This window comes from Rhinolophus ferrumequinum, chromosome 10 (assembly GCF_004115265.2).
Source record: "Rhinolophus ferrumequinum isolate MPI-CBG mRhiFer1 chromosome 10, mRhiFer1_v1.p, whole genome shotgun sequence".
In the NCBI taxonomy this organism is placed as follows: Eukaryota; Metazoa; Chordata; class Mammalia; order Chiroptera; family Rhinolophidae; genus Rhinolophus; species Rhinolophus ferrumequinum.
Window position 1 is genome coordinate 5379853 of NC_046293.1, and position 16685 is coordinate 5396537.

The 16685-nt window shown below is 52.0% G+C and overlaps 1 long non-coding RNA gene across 2 annotated transcripts; it reads left to right on the forward strand.

The window, feature by feature from the left end:
* The first annotated feature begins 6589 nt into the window (after positions 1–6589).
* LOC117029116 (uncharacterized) lies at positions 6590–16193 on the forward strand. Of its 2 annotated transcripts, none has more exons than XR_004424185.1 (4): positions 6590–6810; positions 12306–12353; positions 13161–13254; positions 15595–16193. It is a non-coding gene; the product is annotated as an uncharacterized LOC117029116 (long non-coding RNA). The 2 variants fall into 2 exon arrangements; XR_004424186.1 differs by lacking the exon at positions 6590–6810 and adding an exon at positions 11774–11912.
* The last annotated feature ends 492 nt before the right edge of the window (positions 16194–16685 follow it).

The window sequence follows — 16685 nt, forward strand, 5'->3', positions numbered from 1 at the left end:
GATGAGCCCAGACGGTTCCTGCTGTGTGGCTTGTGTGACGTCAGCATTTGGGTTTCTGCAGAAGAGGTGTGCGCTGTTGGCAGCCACCAGCGGGGTGGGAGGGACGGGACAAGCTCTTGATGTGTGTTTACACGAAGCTACCCTGGACACTGGTGACTCACAGAAAATCTGGGAGGGAACCCCAGTTGGTTGGGCAGAGTGACTGGTGCGTCCGAATCATCCTGAGATGGGTGTCACTGAGTGAGAGCCTGTAGTGAGTTCATACTGTCACTCGTTGATGATGCTTCATTCACTGTCTTTTTTTTAATTGGGGAATATTGGGGGACAGTGTATTTTTCCAGGACCCATCAGCTCCAAGTCAAGGCGTTTTCACTTTAGTTGTGGAGGGCGCAGCTCACTGGCCCATGTGGGAATCAAACCGGCGACCTTGGGTGTTATGTGCACTGTGTTCTAAGCATTGGGCCACCAGCCGCCCTTCATTCACTGTCATGAATTGATCTTTAAAACTCCCCACCTATTTTTGTGATAATATTAGCAATGGGGTTTTGTTCTCCCAGTATTACAGAGGACGTACTTCAGATAGAGGTCTTTCCCATACCCACGCGTGAGCGTGTGTCACGTTTACACAGCATACGTGTGTATGCATGTGCGCACACGCTCACATATGTTTAAGGTCTCACTGTCAGTTAGGGAAAAGGTCCTTTTAAATGGATATGGTACAATATAAAGTGAGAGAAGCATAATATGCACCGTATTTAGCCAGAATCCAAATAAGTTACAGTTTGGGGGGATTTGTCCGCTGTGATCACTTTAAGCCTGAAATTGTTTCAATTCATTGATCTGATTGGTAAGTGCCTTTCGTGCGCTCCTTGATGTTTGGGTCTGTTGTTGATGGCAGGTGTGGCTTGGAGTCTCTGACTCAGACGTGGGCTTGAGGCCTGGCTTTGCCATTTATTAGTTTGTCCCAAGGCTGTCAGTGGCTCTTTGGACCTTCGCTTCCTGGTATATAACAAGAGGATTAATTATATTTGCCTCAGAGTGAGGTGGTCAGTTTGCCGCCGACCAGGTTGCTAGGTGACAACAAGTGTCTGCTAAATAGATTTGTGTCAAATATTGACTGTGCCATTAGTGATGTCATGTTCTGGGGCAGATGTTTCCTCCGAACACTTCCAGGACACACGTGGGTAGGAAGGTGCGGAGTCCGAAGCAGGCCTTGGAAAGTTGTGGGCTTGTAAACAGACGGCTCGTCACTCCCGCAGGATGACAATTTCTGTTTTCTTATCAACTCCCATTATTTGTTTTCCTTTTGATGGGGGGGTTTGGGGGGTGGGTTCCCAAAGTCTAAGGGTTGCACCACCTGGTCATTTTCACAATGACTTCCTTTGTTTGATTTGTTTGATTTTTTCCCCAGAGTAGACTCATCATTTTCCTGCTTCCTGAACGGGCTGCTCCCCCAGGACTCCTTGGTCGGTGCTCAAGCAGGGAATGAAGGGTCTTCCTACATGTCCCCCCTCCCCCAGCCCAGCAGTCCCCAAGCCCGATGACAGGCTCCTCGCTCAGCCTCCCACCCGGCTCACTGCTGGAGCCCCCACCAGTCTCAGCCTATAGCTCTGTCACATCCAACTGGAATCCGCCTCCGGCCAGCAGGATTTTTCTGACTTGTGGCCATTTCCTTCCTCCCCCCACACAGTGGTTCCTCAGTGCGCTGCACAAAGCCTGCCGTCCTTGGACACCCTCCACACACACTGTGCACCAGCCCCAAACTTACCTGACTTTTCTCTGCCCACATCACCCTTTCCCCAGGAAACTGGCAAATCCCACCCTCCCTCCAAGTCCCATTCCCAGCTCTGCTGTCCCTCCCAGGGGTGGTGCTTCCCCTGAGCTGCCTGGTCCTTGGTCTTCCCAGCACCAAGCCCTCAGCCTCCCATGGTCCAGGGAGGCAGGCAAGGGGTCTGCTGCAGGGACCCTGGCCTTCGCACCCCTGGGCCCAGTGCCTGGCGCTGCTCAGTGACCAGATACTCACAGGGCATCCCCTAATATGAGCTGTGCCCGAATGGCATGCCCTAGGGGGTACTTCAGGCCCTTTGGAAGGAAGCAGGAGCGCTATCCAAAGTTGTTTCCTGCTCATTTAGGAAAACGCGGTATTTTTTATGTGTTTTCTGATTTGTCCCAGCCTGAGCCAAATTGTGTCTCACATGCTCTTAAGTTAAAACTAACATTCCCGTGGTTCTGTGCCTGGGACGGTCCAGAGCGTGACATCTTGTGCTCAGTCTTCCCATGGCTGTGGTGCTCCCTTAGCAGGCATGAGCCTGGGGACTGCAGTGTCCCCTGCAGGGGGCCACAGCCTTCCCCTGCCCACCACTTGTCCTTTGCTTTTGCTTTTTCAAGTTTAACTCTGATTTTTCTTACATAAGAATGCTGCGTGGTAGCCCCAGCCGGAGTCCGGGTTCTCTTCCTGGTTCCTCAGGTGGGCCTTGACAAGACGCTGAATTCCTGCGTCACGTCTCCTCTCGTCAGTCAGAGGCAGAGAAGCTCCAGCTTGGATGGGGCTTGGACTGTGGCCGCTCAGCCCTGGCTGAGGTGCAGCAGGCCTCCCTGCCCACGGGCCGCAGCAGCTTCTTGGGCAGAGGGGGACCAGGCACGCCCTGCAGAGCCGTGGTGCCAGAGCCAGTGGGCGCTTGCCAGTGGCTCTCCACACTGGGATGCTGGCAGCTTGGCCAGGATGGCAGCAGCAACTTCCTTGGAGCACTTGACCCCCACGGAGTAGCTTCCAGGGCCAACCAGGGCTTTGAACCTGGCGCTTGGTACCTGTGCAGGGGTATCACCCACAGAACCTGAGCCTTGAGGGACATCAGTGACTAGACTGATTATAACGGGTAGAGCGGGTTGAGTCACGTCCCCCCTTTCCCCAAATTCATGCCTACCCAGAACCTCAGAGGGTAACCTTATTTGGAAATCGGGTCTTTGCAGGCTTAATCAGTTAAGCATCTCAAGGTGAGGTCATCTCACATGTAGAGTGGGCCCCTGTTTTGTACTGGTCTTAGCTTGTCAACAACCAGTGGTGTGGCTAGACCAGCCCTTGTGGTCCGTATTGTGATTGCAAGACACCCTTCAGCAATAACCCTCAGGGAGCTTTGAAAAGATGCAGGTGTACTACTTACAAGACGTGGAAATTATGTGGGGCCACACAGCAAAGTGGGAGAGGGTACATAGGCCTGGGGTTCTGCTTTTACTGGGTGGAGGCTGGGCCTAAAGTTTTGTGGGCTCACTCTTTATTGGTGAATTTAAAACAAGAGCAGTGTCATGCAGGGTGGCATGTGGGGGTCTCAGCTCCCACTCCCCACATAAGAACGCAGGACATGGTGAGGCCAAAAAGGAACACCCACGGAGCCATAGGTAGGGGAGTCATACCACTATATTCTCGCTGGCGGCTGGGTTGGAGACACAGGAAGCAGGAGCCACACTATCTGCAACCTGCCGTCCACTCTCTCTTTGCCAACCAACCTCACTTGCTAGCTGCAGTCTGCTGTGCTAACTGCAATCCGCTCTTGCTAGCTCAGCCACCGTCTTCTTGCTAAGCCCCCATTTGCTGCTAGCATAGTCACGGCAGTTATATTAGTGGCCAATGGCTCACTGGTTACAGCTGACGGCCAACTAGCCACAGCTGATGGCCACCCAATCACAGTTGATGGCCATTTACTATCTGAGCCAGCACCTTTCCACGTGAGGCCGAGAGCCTGGAAACTGCACTCCTGGCTCTGTCCCCACAAGCAGGCAGCCCAATGGTCAGTCATTGAAATCAACCCAGATCTTTAAAACAGGAACCTCAGTGGGGGAGGTGGCCTGGCTCTTTTTCTAGTCACGTGGCGGGAGGTGTGTTTATTGGGGATAGCCAGTAGATGCCTCTTTGGCATGGATGTCAATCAAAGCTTGAGCCAGGCACTTGCATTACAAAGAAGGAAAAAACAAAAAAGCAGCCTGTCAGGGCTTACACAGCAGCCCTAACTCTACTGACTGGCGTCCTCATCAGAAGAGGAGAGGACGGGGCAGTCAGAGAAGAAGGCCAAGGGAAGACAGAGGCAGAGATTGGAGAGAAGTTGCCCCACGCTAAGGAAGCCACTCACTGGGTCACCGGACAGGATGCCCGACGAGAGGCAGGAAGGGATTCTCCCTCAGAAGGAACCAACCCTGAGGACACCTTGATTTTAGACTCTGGCCTCCAAAACGGTGAGAGAATCCATTTCTGTTGTTTTAAGCCACCCAGTCTATGGTCGTTTGTTACAGCAGCCTAACAGAGTGGGCAAGGAGAGCTCCAGCGAATGGGCCCTGGACCCGGTGGCTCATAGGGACAGGTGACACACCTTGTTCTCAGTTTACCTCCATGGCCCCAGTCCGCAGCCCTGCCCTGCTGCACAGTGAAGCCCCCATGGCTGGGGGTGCATGTGGGGGGCCTCGCAGCAGGCACTTGGAGGAGAGTCACATTTTGTGCGTCTGTCTTCCCAGGTCACTGACTCCCGCTTCTTCCCCACCCGGACTGCCCAGCCCAGCTGTGGTGTTGCCTCTCGGTTAGTTACTCTTTCAACTAAGCATCCTACTGAGGTCAGATGCTTCAGAGGAAGCCAGCGTTTTCTGGGATTTCTTAGTAATGCGATCTCTTTGCATAAATATAATTGCTGATGTAGGTTGTGAGTGACTCCTTCGCTCAAATGACAGTAAAAATCATATAAATGGAGCCACTTTAAGATGGAGTCAGAGCTGCCATCCCAGAGGAACCGCCTTGCAGGTCTTATGCCTCAAACCTTGGAATGTTCAAACAGGGCAAAATAACCTTTGGATGGGGCCGAAAGCAACGCAGTGCCCCAAAGGACTGTTCGCAAAGGTAACTAGAAAGCAGATGTAAACTACCGGGCTGATGACTCCTGGACTGAAAATGAAAAATGTTTAGAATTAGCGTCACTATGCTGGCTTATCTGCACTGATGGAAATGCCTGCCTTTTATGGATGGAATTGTTCCCCTTCCCTTTTTTTTTTTTTTTAAAGATTTTATTGAGGAAGGGGAACAGGACTTTTATTGGGGAACAGTGTGTACTTCCAGGCCTTTTTTCCCAAGTCAAATTGTTATCCTTTCAGTCTTAGTTGTGGAGGGGGCAGTTCATCTCCAGGTCCAGTTGCTGTTTTTCTAGTTGCAGGGGGCAGCCCACCATCCCTTGCGGGAGTCGAACCAGCAACCTTGTGGTTGAGAGGACGCGCTCCAACCAACTGAGCCATCTGGGAGCTCAGTGGCAGCTCAGCTCAAGGAGCCGACAGCTCAGCTCAAGGAGCCGTATTCAATCTTAGTTGCAGGGGGCGGAGCCCACCGTCCCTTCCGGGAGTCGAGGAATTGAACCGGCAACCTTGCGGTCGAGAGCCCACTGGCCCCTGTTCCCCTTCCCTTTCTTATACATACAATACCTCTTTGCCTTTGCCCCCTACTCGGATCACTATTTGGGTTTCTGCCTGAATCAGTGCTTCCCAAATAGCTATTCTTTTTTGATCTCCAATAAAGGCTTGTTGCCTCTCACTTTGGCCTTTTAGGTTATCAACAGTAATGGTGGTGACGTGATGTCGCAGCTAGTACAAGTCCACATGCCACTGGTGCTTTTGGGTCTCTAGTGTCTGGTTCGGCCATTCTCTCCCTCACCATTTCACTCCAGGCGGAACCGGCCTTGATTTTTGTCTCCTGAATGGTTCTCTGTCATCCCTCGCCTTCATCCCACCATCCCCCACCTCCCACTGCACCAGCCCCTCCCCCCTCCTCCCCTGCTCCTCGAGCTGCCTTTCTGAAAAGCACATGTGACTGTGACAAGGTCAGGTACTGCGGCTAGAAGGCCTCCTGGGGAGAGAAAGGGGGGGTGTGTCTCTTGCTGGGGTCTCTCCCGTGTGGCTGAGGACTGGGCAGGCCTGGCCATCTCAGCTCTTCCTGGGGGCCCAATTCCATTCTGGCTGGAACAGTGCCCTGGACTGGCCTGAGCTCCCGGTGTGCCTCTCACCCACCTATCCACAGAGCCGGGTCTGTGACCGCCCCTTCACCTTCTGTCCCCAGGCGTGCGGCCCTGCCAGCCTAGGGCAGTCCACAGACAGCCCTCCGTCAGGCGGTGAGGGATGAGGAAAAGACATCTTCAAAGGGGTCTGCAGAGGCACAAGGGGCTGTTCCAGCTGGAGAGACCATGAGTGGGGCCTTCTGTCCTCTGACATTGTCCCCGAGGAGGAGAAGGCAGCCCTGACAGCCAGGAGCGGGCCTGGCCCTGACAGCTGGGTGTTCTCCGGTGGACCGTGAACACGGACAACGCATGGGCATCGTCCAGGCCACAGAAATGACCAAAGCTCCCGGGTCCTGGCTACTGGGGTGCCTGCTGCCTCACCAATCGCAGCCGTAGCCGCGCCCCCGCTCCCCTCCCTGAAGACAAGGTTTATGAAGACGCCTGATCACAGACGAGCGCCCTTCCTGAGAACATCCAATCCAGAGTGAAGCCCGCCTCCTCCGGCCCGCCCACGTCTCCCAGCACCCCATAATAGTCCTCTCTAACACCCTCTTATGAGGGCTCCGGGCTCCTAGGCAACCCTCTCCCTGTTCACCCACAGGGATGCTCCTGGCGGTCTTTGCGGGGAGAACATGAGGATGTGAGAATCTAATGATTTAACACGGAAAGTTTCACTAGTTTTGACGTGGCTGAGTTTTAAGATCGACTTTTCCCCCTAAGGTCGGCAGAGGCCCTGTTAAATCTTGGATAACAGGAAACACGTTTTTCTCCTCAGTCGGGGCTGCAAGGGGTGAGTGGGGAACCTCTAACAGAAGGGGGAGGCTGGCCCCCGGGCGGCGCGCGTCCCAGCGCAGGGACACGCCACGTTGCTCCCCCACCCCTTACGGTGAGGTCCGGAGAGAACCCAGCCTCGGTGCTGCTGGGAGCAAAGGCGTAGTTATTTAACTTTTACATAGTACATTTCCCATAAAGCCTTAAGGGCCTACTAAATTAAAAAAAAAAAAATCCCAGCACCTAATTTGCAAGCCACGGGATGCTGCCCAGGCCTTCATTGGGGGGAGATGAGGGCTCCCCAAGGTCACACTGCTGTTGAAGGGCACAGGCTGCATTGGGACCTAGTGCACGTGACTTCCCACGGGGCTCTTCCCAGGGCAGGGTGTGGCCTCCGCTAGGACAGGCAGGAATCACCAGGTCACTACGGCAACAGGAACTTATCCAGGGATTGAAATGGGAGATTCTGAAATCGACAGATATTGGCTGTCGCTAAGCCATAGATAAGGTTTGGAGATTGGAATTACACAAGGGTGACCACAGCGGGTAATGGAACGAGGACAGAATCAGGCATCAGAACACCTGGCCCTCTCCCTGCCCTGCTGCTTGCTTGCTGTGTGACTGCAAACAAGTTACTTAGCCTCTCTGAGCTTTGTGTCCTCATCTGCCAGGTGATTATAACCTGTGCTCTGCCTACCTCACATGGCCATTGTGAGGAAGGAAAGATAATGGTTGCAAAAGTGCCAAACCAGTATTAATCATTTTTGCTAAAACTTCTGTTTTAAGACCTGGTGCCTACCCTCAAAGAGATCGTAAACTGTTTCTTCTAAGGACAAGGCATATGCAGCCATGAGAGACAGCATGGGCTCCATGCGATGGGCAATACAGTGTCCAACAGTCGTGGTCCGGGCCAGCTGGGTGATCTGGGGTGGCTTCTTCGAGTTGTGCCTTAATGAGTGGAAACTGCATAGAAGGCAGGGGAAAGGGGTGGGGGGCGGTCAATTTCAGAGAGATGGTTCAGGGCCTGAGTGGAAGGATCTTGGATATCAGGCTAAAGAATTTGGACGAATTCCATAGGCACTAGGGAGCCATTGAATGTTTTTGAGGAGTAGAGTGACAAGATTGGTGTTCTTAGAGATGTGACTGGGGGCTAGCTCAGAGGAGGATCAAGGTGGGGGGAGGCTGGAGGGAAGCACAGCACTGCCGAGCGGAGGATGTGAACTCAGGCAGGGGCTCTGAGGATATGCAGGATGGGGGTGGGGGTGGCTTACTCGGCACCTGGGAGAGGGAGAGCTTCAGGGCCAGGAGCAATTCTCAGTGGCCCAGCAGGGGGCGCATTGTAAAAGGGGTTTGAGCCTTGAAAGTAAAATTCAATAATTAAACTTGGCAAAGTTGCCTTAACTAAAGTACTTTCCAGGAGCTGTTCAATGAGGTCCTATTACTACATGGTTATGCAATTATACTTCTTTGATGGAATGACCAAATCGTGCGAAAGTCCCTGGTTTGCTTCAGTTCCTGAATCGCATACTAGTTAAAATGAAATCAGAACTGGCAGGATAAGATTTAAAATAAGCCTATAGAAAAGTTGACTTATAGGCAAACTGTTCTTCATCCACGTGTGTCCCCCTGCAGAAACCTCTCCCAGGCAGGCAGAATTCCCTGCTTTTCTGTTAAATCACCTACTGCTGAAGGAGCATCAGAAGTGGTGCTGGTGCACAGCGGGGAATAAGACAGGCAGTCTGCGTCCCACAGTTTGGTCTAGAGGGAAGAAAAGGGAAAGGAACCATCTAGAGTGGAGGGAGAAGCTCCAGCTCCTGGCCTCTCCAGCCTCATCTCCCAGCACACTGTACCGCTGCCCTCAATTATTTTGCTGGAGCTACAGCAGCTTTTTGAGTGTGCCATGCACTGCTCTGCCTCAGGGCCTTTGCACTGGCCGCTGACCTAGAACTTTCATCTGCTGCTTCTGGGGAAAGAGAAGAGCCATTTCAGAGAATGGGGAGGAAAGAGAGCAGCGAGTCTGAGGCATTCTGAGGGCCGGCTACGGACAGGCCAGGCCAAGCTCCATGGTCCTAGAGAGAATTTTCTGTTCAGTCCCAAAGGAGGGTGAGAAATGCTGTGACCTGGAGGGCAGGCCCCTGCAGTGGCCTCTCGGTGGGAGCTGAGCGGGCCGGGTGGAGGTGAACTGGGACAGGCAGCAAGAGAGGCTGGCACTCAGGGTTGTGTCTAGACTGATGCTGAGAAGATCAAGGAAGCAACATGATTTGCTCGGGGTACAGGTCAAGTGTACAATAATTTTTTAAAAACAAATTTACTGAGTTGTGCAACCATCACAACAATCTAATTTTAGAACATTTCCATCACTCCAACCATTACACCCCAGTCCTACTCTCAGACTCTGGCAACCAGTAATCTACTTTCTGGTTCTATAGATTTGTCTTTTTTTTTGGACATTTCGTGTAAATGGAATCCTACAATATGTGGGGCTTTTTTTTTTTTTGCATCTAGCTTCTTTCACTGAGCACGTTTTTGAGGTCTGTGCATGTTGCAGCATGTATCAGCATTTCATTCCTTTTTATTCCACAATAGTATCTATCATATGAATAGATACACGACATTTCACTTACCATGACCACGTTGATGACGTGTGTGAGTTGTTTTCACTCGTTAGCCGTTGTGAGTAATGCTGCTATGAGCTTTGTGTCCTAGTCTGTGTGTAGACCAAAGTTTTCATGTGTCTCTTGGGTCGGTGTCCAGGAGTGGAATCGCTGGGTCATAGGTAAATGTATGTTTGACTTTTTAAGACACTGCCAAACTATTTTCCAAAGCAAGCGCAGCATTTTACGTTCCCACCAGCAGTAGGAATTTCTCCACATCGTTGCCCACACTTGTTATCTGGCTTTTTAATTATAGCAATCCTGTGCACGTGAAGTGGCCCCTCGTTGTGGCTCTGATTGGATCTCCCTAATGACTAATGACGTTGAGTATCTTTCCATGTGCTTATTGGTCATTTCTATGTCTTCTTGGAGAAACTGTTTTAAAGGGGTGAAGTTTCCACTGCTCGTAGGCGATTGTGACTTTTCTGTAATCCTATGGTGGAAGGTTTCATTGACTTTTCCATGGAACCTTTGCGGATAACTCATTCGTGTACACTGGTCTCTCTTTTTTCTTAAATTTGAGAATGTAAGTCAGATCATATCTGAGGTCAAACGCCCTCCGGAGGAGCCAGCCCTGGGACTTAGAATAAGCTCCAGCCTCACCTCTACCACACCGTTCCTCTGCCCTTGCTTATTTTACTGGAGCCACGGTGACCTTTGAGTGTGCCATGCTCCTCCCTGCCTGCCGCAGGGCCTCACACTGGCGTCCCCGTTACCTGGAATTCTCTTTCCCTTCATCTTTGTGGGGCAGGGTCTCTTATAACCTTCTTCTGTTTTCTTCAAAGCATGCTCACTATCTGAAGTGATCTTAGTCAGGTGTTCACTTGCTTTTTTTACACTCCTCCACAAAGCCATTACGTCCACGAGGGCTGCCCTGGGGTCTGCCTGGCACTGGTTCTGCACGTAGCAGGCACTGGATGACGACAGTTGAATGACTGACTGAAGGAATCTAAGGTGGCTACTTATGTGTGGCCGTCCTCGCCCTTCACCTGTGTGGTTCCTGCTGCCCACCGGGTCTTTGTCATCCATCCCCAGGCTGAGATAAGGAAGAACCTAAGGTCAGGTGGCATTCTGTCCTCATCCAGGGGCCCTGGATGGTCATTTGGTGAAGCATTACTGGACAGTGTGAGAGCCGCAGACACGGGGCAGCTTGACACATGCTGTGTGAAGAATGGTGGAAAATCTGAAAAAATTTAGTCTCAAGAAGAGAAGATTTAGGGGTGACCAAAGTATTTGAAGGCTGTTAAGTGAAGAGGAATAATAGGTAATAGAGGGGGGCTCAGAGGATAGAACCAAGAACAGTGAGCAGAAGAAATGGGGAGGCACTTGTTGGTTTGGTTTGAGGAAGACCTTTCTATTAGCGTTCTCTGGGTGTAGAGTGGTTCATCTTATGAGGTAGTGAGACTCCTGTCACAGGGAAAGTGTAAATCCCAGGGGCGTGGTGGAAAGGATATAGGATATGTCATGAAGAAGAAGGATGGAACAGGTGGCTTATCAGACCTTTTCACCTATGAGCTTGTAAGAATTGAACGAAGTTATTACAACTTTCAGAGGTGACCTAGAGTTTTTATCTGGTCCTTCTGGAGAAGGGGAAGGACATGAGCAGTGGGCGTGTGAGTTGAGGCAGCCTGAGGGCTGGCCATAGGGAAAGGTGGGGCCCAGCTCCACGGCCCTGAGAGAGAATTTTCTGTTCACTTGCTGATTCCTTGACTATCCCTCCCCAGAGGGCAGGGCCTTGTCTCAGTCACTGCCTTGCCCACAGTACCCAGCCTCCAGTAGGTGCTCAATAAACCTCTGACCTCAAAGCTCTGGAATTCAAGTCCCTGGGGATCACACTGACTGGCTGTGTGATCTCCAGGCGGCTCCTTTGCCTCTCTGAGTGTGATTCCTTGTCTCCTTGCTGTGCATGGTGACGTGAGGGTGACAGCCATCTCTAGGTGGGTGGGGAGGAGCAGGGGCTGAGCTTGCAGACTTGGGTCCCCACCAGGGCTCGTTGCTTTCCTGCAGTTCTTAGCAGCCATGATCACACACACGTGTGTATGTGTGTGTATATATATATATATATATATGTTTGTTGTTGGGTCCCACTGCCTCTATTCCCATTGTGCCAGCTGGCAGAGGAGGGCAGACCAGCTGGTGGGGCCAGAACATGGGCAAGTTCCAAGGGAGGGTGAGCTCAGGGCTGCCAGAGCCCTGGGCTGTGTGAAGGCTGAGTCACAGCCATAAAAACTGGGGGAGGGGATGTCATGGTGACATCCCCGTGGGGAGGGTGCTGTGTCTCATGCCTCAAGGCAAATAAACCCAAACAGAAAGGCTTTGAGAAAGAAAGGAAACAGGACAAGTGGAAAATTTCAACCAGCAGCAGCCCAGGAATCCCTGCCGCTGGAAGCATCTGGAACACCAGCTCCCCACCTACCTGGCCCACCTGTCACTTGGCCTGGAGCTGTTTTCCCATTTGCAGGTGCAGGTAAACCCTCTTCCCAGCTGTCCACGCTCCCATCGCCACCTCAGTCCTGCTTGAAGACCTGACCACAGCTCCTGGCAACCTGGCGTGCCCTTCCCCTCCTACTTCCGCCCTCTGAAATCCTGGCCAGTCCCGAGGTCCACCCAGTTAAAACACCATGTCCTTGAGGCTTACACCGTCTTCTGGCACAGCCCCTGCCACTCTGCCCTGCCTGCCCTTGACATTCAGGCCTCGGTGGCAGCACCCGGCCGGTCAGTTGGTTGGTGCCCTCTCGCCTCTCACTAAACCATCCTCCCTTCTCCCAGCGTGAATACGATCTAATGGCCACGAACGGTTTCATCTAGCTCCACACATATTTACCCACGTTTCTCATAGGTGCTCTTTCTGTTCTCACAGTTCTGACACAAGAGGCAGCAAATACAAAACGGCTGTTCATTGAGAAAGGTACGTATTGCTCCTTGGTATTTACCCAAGCGAGGTGAGAACACAAAAACCTGTGCACAGGTGTTCGTAGCAATTCTTCAGAATTGCCCAAACTTGGAACCCACCAAGAGGTTCTTTGATGGCTGACCAGATAAACTGTGGCACATCAGGCAGAGGAATATTATCAGAGATAAAGAGAAATGAGTTATCAAGCCACAGAAAGACATGGAGGAACTTCTAATGCACATGACTAAATGAAAGAGGCCAATCTGAAAAGGCTGCGTACTCTATGACATCCTGGAAAAGGTGAAACTATGGGGACAGTGAAAGATCAGTGGTTGCCCAGGGTTGGGGGAGGGAGAAGGATGAACAGGCAGCACACAGAGTGTTTTTAGGGCGGCGAAACCACTCTGTGTGACACTTGCAATGGTGCACTCGTGACATTACACATCGGTCAAAATCCATAGAACGTACAACACGAAGAATGGGGCCTAATGCAAACTGTGGACTTCAGGTGATGGTAACGTACAAATATCGGCTCGTCGCGGGTAACTACAGAGGCCCCGCCCCAACATGGGCCTAAATAACGGGAAACTGGTGGGGAGGGAGGCATGTGGTGAGGACTCTGTACTTCCTTTTCTTTCAGTAATTTTTGGTTTTCAATTATAGTTAGCATACAGTATCTCTGTACTTTCTGATCAATTTTTCTGTAAACCTAAAACTGCTCTAAAAAATAAAAATTCCGCCACTCCTTTCTCTATAGCACTGACAATGTCCCTCCTTTGGAGACTGTGTCTCCCCTCTGTCATCCCTTTCTTTCTTCCCCAGGGGCAGGAGGACAGGAAGAGCTCAAGAGGCTGAATTTCCTATCAGGCAGGGTGCTGAGACGAGCGGGCTGAGGAGCTTACACATCAAGGAATTGGTCAGCAAATATTAATAGTTCTCAAGCTGTGGGTGGGGTGGCCGTGGGGACGCTGGGAGGCCCGGGTCAGGTCTAACACGGGATGGGGGCTTTCACGCTCACAAAGACCTGGGCAGACATAGCATTATCCCTCACCCCCTTGAGCAAGATTGGTCACTTCTCTGAGCCTCACTTTTCTCATCCGTCAATTGGGAGGATAATTCCTACTTCATAGTTGTAAGGACTAGAGATACTGGCCAGTGAGTGACACGAGTTCTGCTCTCCCTGTGCCCTCTCCATGGGGAGACTTGGAGTGGTTTGGAGTAGTGTCAAGGGCGTGGCTGTGGAGCCAGACTAGAGCTGTATGACTTTGGACAAGTCACTTTACCTCTCTGAGCCTTCATTTCCCCAAGTGCAAAGTTGGGCTATTGTAAGGAAACAGGAGTTGCTATAAACGAGTATAAACCTCCATCACAGGGCCAGTCACCATGAAAGGGAGGCATTTAGGTGGCAGCCATGATGATTACTGGGGGCTGGGAGAAGCCAGGGCTAGTTCAACCCCTTGGGCCTTGCCCGTGAGCCCAGCACATGAGCTGTCCCAGTCGTTGCTCAGTGAAGGCTGTGACCGACTGCATGAATGAGCGAGTGGAGGCTGGCTCCCAGGCCGGTCCCAGGTCTGGACACACACCAAGACTGCTGTGACCTGTAATTAACCCAGGTCAGGCTTGGCGGGCAGGCAGGCTGTGGGCTCTCCCGGTGCCCACATGATACTCCCCTCAGCCTCAATGAGTGCACGTGCTGCAATCTGAAACCAGAGCCACAGGCTGGAACCAGTTGCACAGAGAATAGAGTTGTCACAACAGGAAGGGCGGGTTCAGAGCCTGCAGGAGGGACAGCAGGAGGGGGCCTCAGCCCAGCTCTCCAGCACCCCAGGCCACCCAGGAGCCGCCAGGACCCAAATGCTAAGAGGATGGCTACCGAGAGCCCGAGCTTGGCTGGGTGCTGGATTCAGCCCTGGCTGGCCGCCCCTGACCTTGGGCTTAAACTGTAAGGAGGGCTGTTTGCTCACGGCTGTTAGGAATCTGCCGGCCTCCACCATCAGGCCTGCAACCCTGCACTCCCTCTGCTCCCATTACCTGCCCCTCACACATGACCTCCAAGTTTGCTTATCTTCAAGGATCTGCTCAAATCTGCTTTTCTCAGCAGCACTCCAGGACCCCCCAGTGCACTGCTTGGGCCCCTCTCGAGCCCTGCTCACAACCCGCCTCCTCTAGCCCCACACTCAGAATGAGTCGCTTGCAGGTGGGGAATGTGTAGTTTTCATTCAGGCCTACCTTGGTACCCGGCATCATGCATCTGCTGTGTTACAGCAAGAGAGGAGGCTGGTGTAGGAGAAGGATGCTAGGGAAGGAGCCAGGAGGCTCCAGTTTGAGAGGGGTCTCTGGCCCTGGTGGCTGGGAAGCCTGGGGCAACTCCCCTGACTGCCCTGGGCCTCTGCTTCCTCCCCTTGGGAGGAGGGCAGGACTCACCTGCTCATACTTTGGGGGCTTCTGGCTTTGATGCTCCGTGGTCCCAAATGCTCCCACAGCCTCCTTCTGCCAGTCTCCCACCCCTGCCGCACGCCCTGCCCAATACTGCACTTCAGTGCCAAATTGTCACCCCTGTGACTGTTGTGCTGACCACCCATTCTGATCTCCTGTTCATCATTCATGCACCTGAAGAAGAAAAGGAGTAGTCCTTCATCATATGCACTTCTGAGCATCTGCCATGGAGTGTTCACAGCTCTAGTTCAGATAATTCAAAACTATCTGTAACCCACCCTGGCAGCCTCTGGCTTGGATCTGTCATCTGCTGGCCAGACCGAGAGAGAAGAGAAAGTGGTGGCCGTGGGCAGTCCACTGTGGGCAGGCAGAGGAGTTGCTTGTACTTGACGTGGAGCTGGTGTTCCCCACTCCCTGCCCCTGGTGGGGCTGTTCGGATTGGAGAGTGGTTTCTGATGGGTCTCAGACTTGGTTGGTGTCTCCTGCAGAGGGAAGAGGGGACAGGGAGACGAGGCGGAGCAGGAATGGAGCCCGGGAGGAGCAGAGGCTTGTGGGAGTGGGAAGGCAGGCAGCAGGGTGGGGCGACCTATGAGATGGAGAGATGGTGCCCACATTCCTCCGTGGGTGATACCGCCCGTGAGCTGGGCGCTAACCTGAACCGGAAGTCCACCTGCCCTGAAACTCATCCTCGGGAGCAGTATCTCTTGGCTTTGCCCTTCTTGGATCAGGGAGTGCAAGAGAGGGTGAGGGTGAGGAAGCGGGGCTAGCATGTGACCTGGGGCCTGCCAGGCATGTCCCCTGCTCACTCTCCCCTTTACAGACCAGGAGGTGGCTCTCGTGAACATGTACAGGACGGCGTGGGCCAACACCAGCACTGGTGAGCACCTACTGTGCGCCGGGCACTGTGCCAAATGCTTTCATCCATGACTGCATTTAATTCCGCAACGGTCCTGCATCGAGTAGGGGTGAGCCATTGTTCCCGTCCCGGCAAGGACACTGAGGCCAAGAAGTGAGGTGACTTGCCCAAAGCTGTAACCCTAAAACTGCTCTAAGAGATAAAGTCTATTATAAGAAAACCAAAAACAAAGCAAAAAAAGTCCTGAGCCTTTGACTGAGTCCTAGGTTTTCTTAATTGCTGGAAATAAAAACCCTTTTTAGCAGAAGATAAAACAGGGCCTGTGTCACTCAGGCTTCTCCTCCTCCTTTCTTCTGACACCAGGAAGTGACTGGGGACCCAATTAGATATTTAACCAGAGAGTAGGGGTGTCTGTGGTAGCCTGACTTCCACCTCTGCTTCTTCTAGTACTGCCGTGATGGTGACATTGAGCTACATGTAATCCTGGGCCCTGGGTGAGGAGAGGACCCAGGACCATCCCACCCTGAAGCCCCCTCCCCTGCCACAGGCAAAGCATGGATGCCCCAGAGGCCGGCCCTTGTCCGGTGTTTCAAGTCAGGCCTACAGACACACACGGGCAAAGATCCCTCCTGGCCAGCAGGACCTTTGGTGACAGCTGGTCTGGGATCCAAGAGCAGCCGTTGGTGACTCCCCACTGTCTTCAATCATGGTTTCAAATCCTCTTTGGTTTTAACTGTGGGACACTTTCTGTGACATCTTACATGTAAGCAATAGCAGCGTTTTATTGGTGTACATTTATTGTATAATGTAAGTATTGGTATACAACTTCTTTTATAAATTCATGTTTATTAACATTGACTTGTTATAAAGTGAACCAATAAGAGCAATGTCACTTTTTTGATGAATGCATATTTTGAGACTGTTGCAGTTTTGTTTTTTTTTTAAATTAGCTTCGGTATCTAATTTTATTTATTTTATTTTTTTCTCCTTTTTTTTATACAAATTTTAATATGTCTAGAGCTGATAATCTTTTTTTTTTTTTTAATTTTATTGGG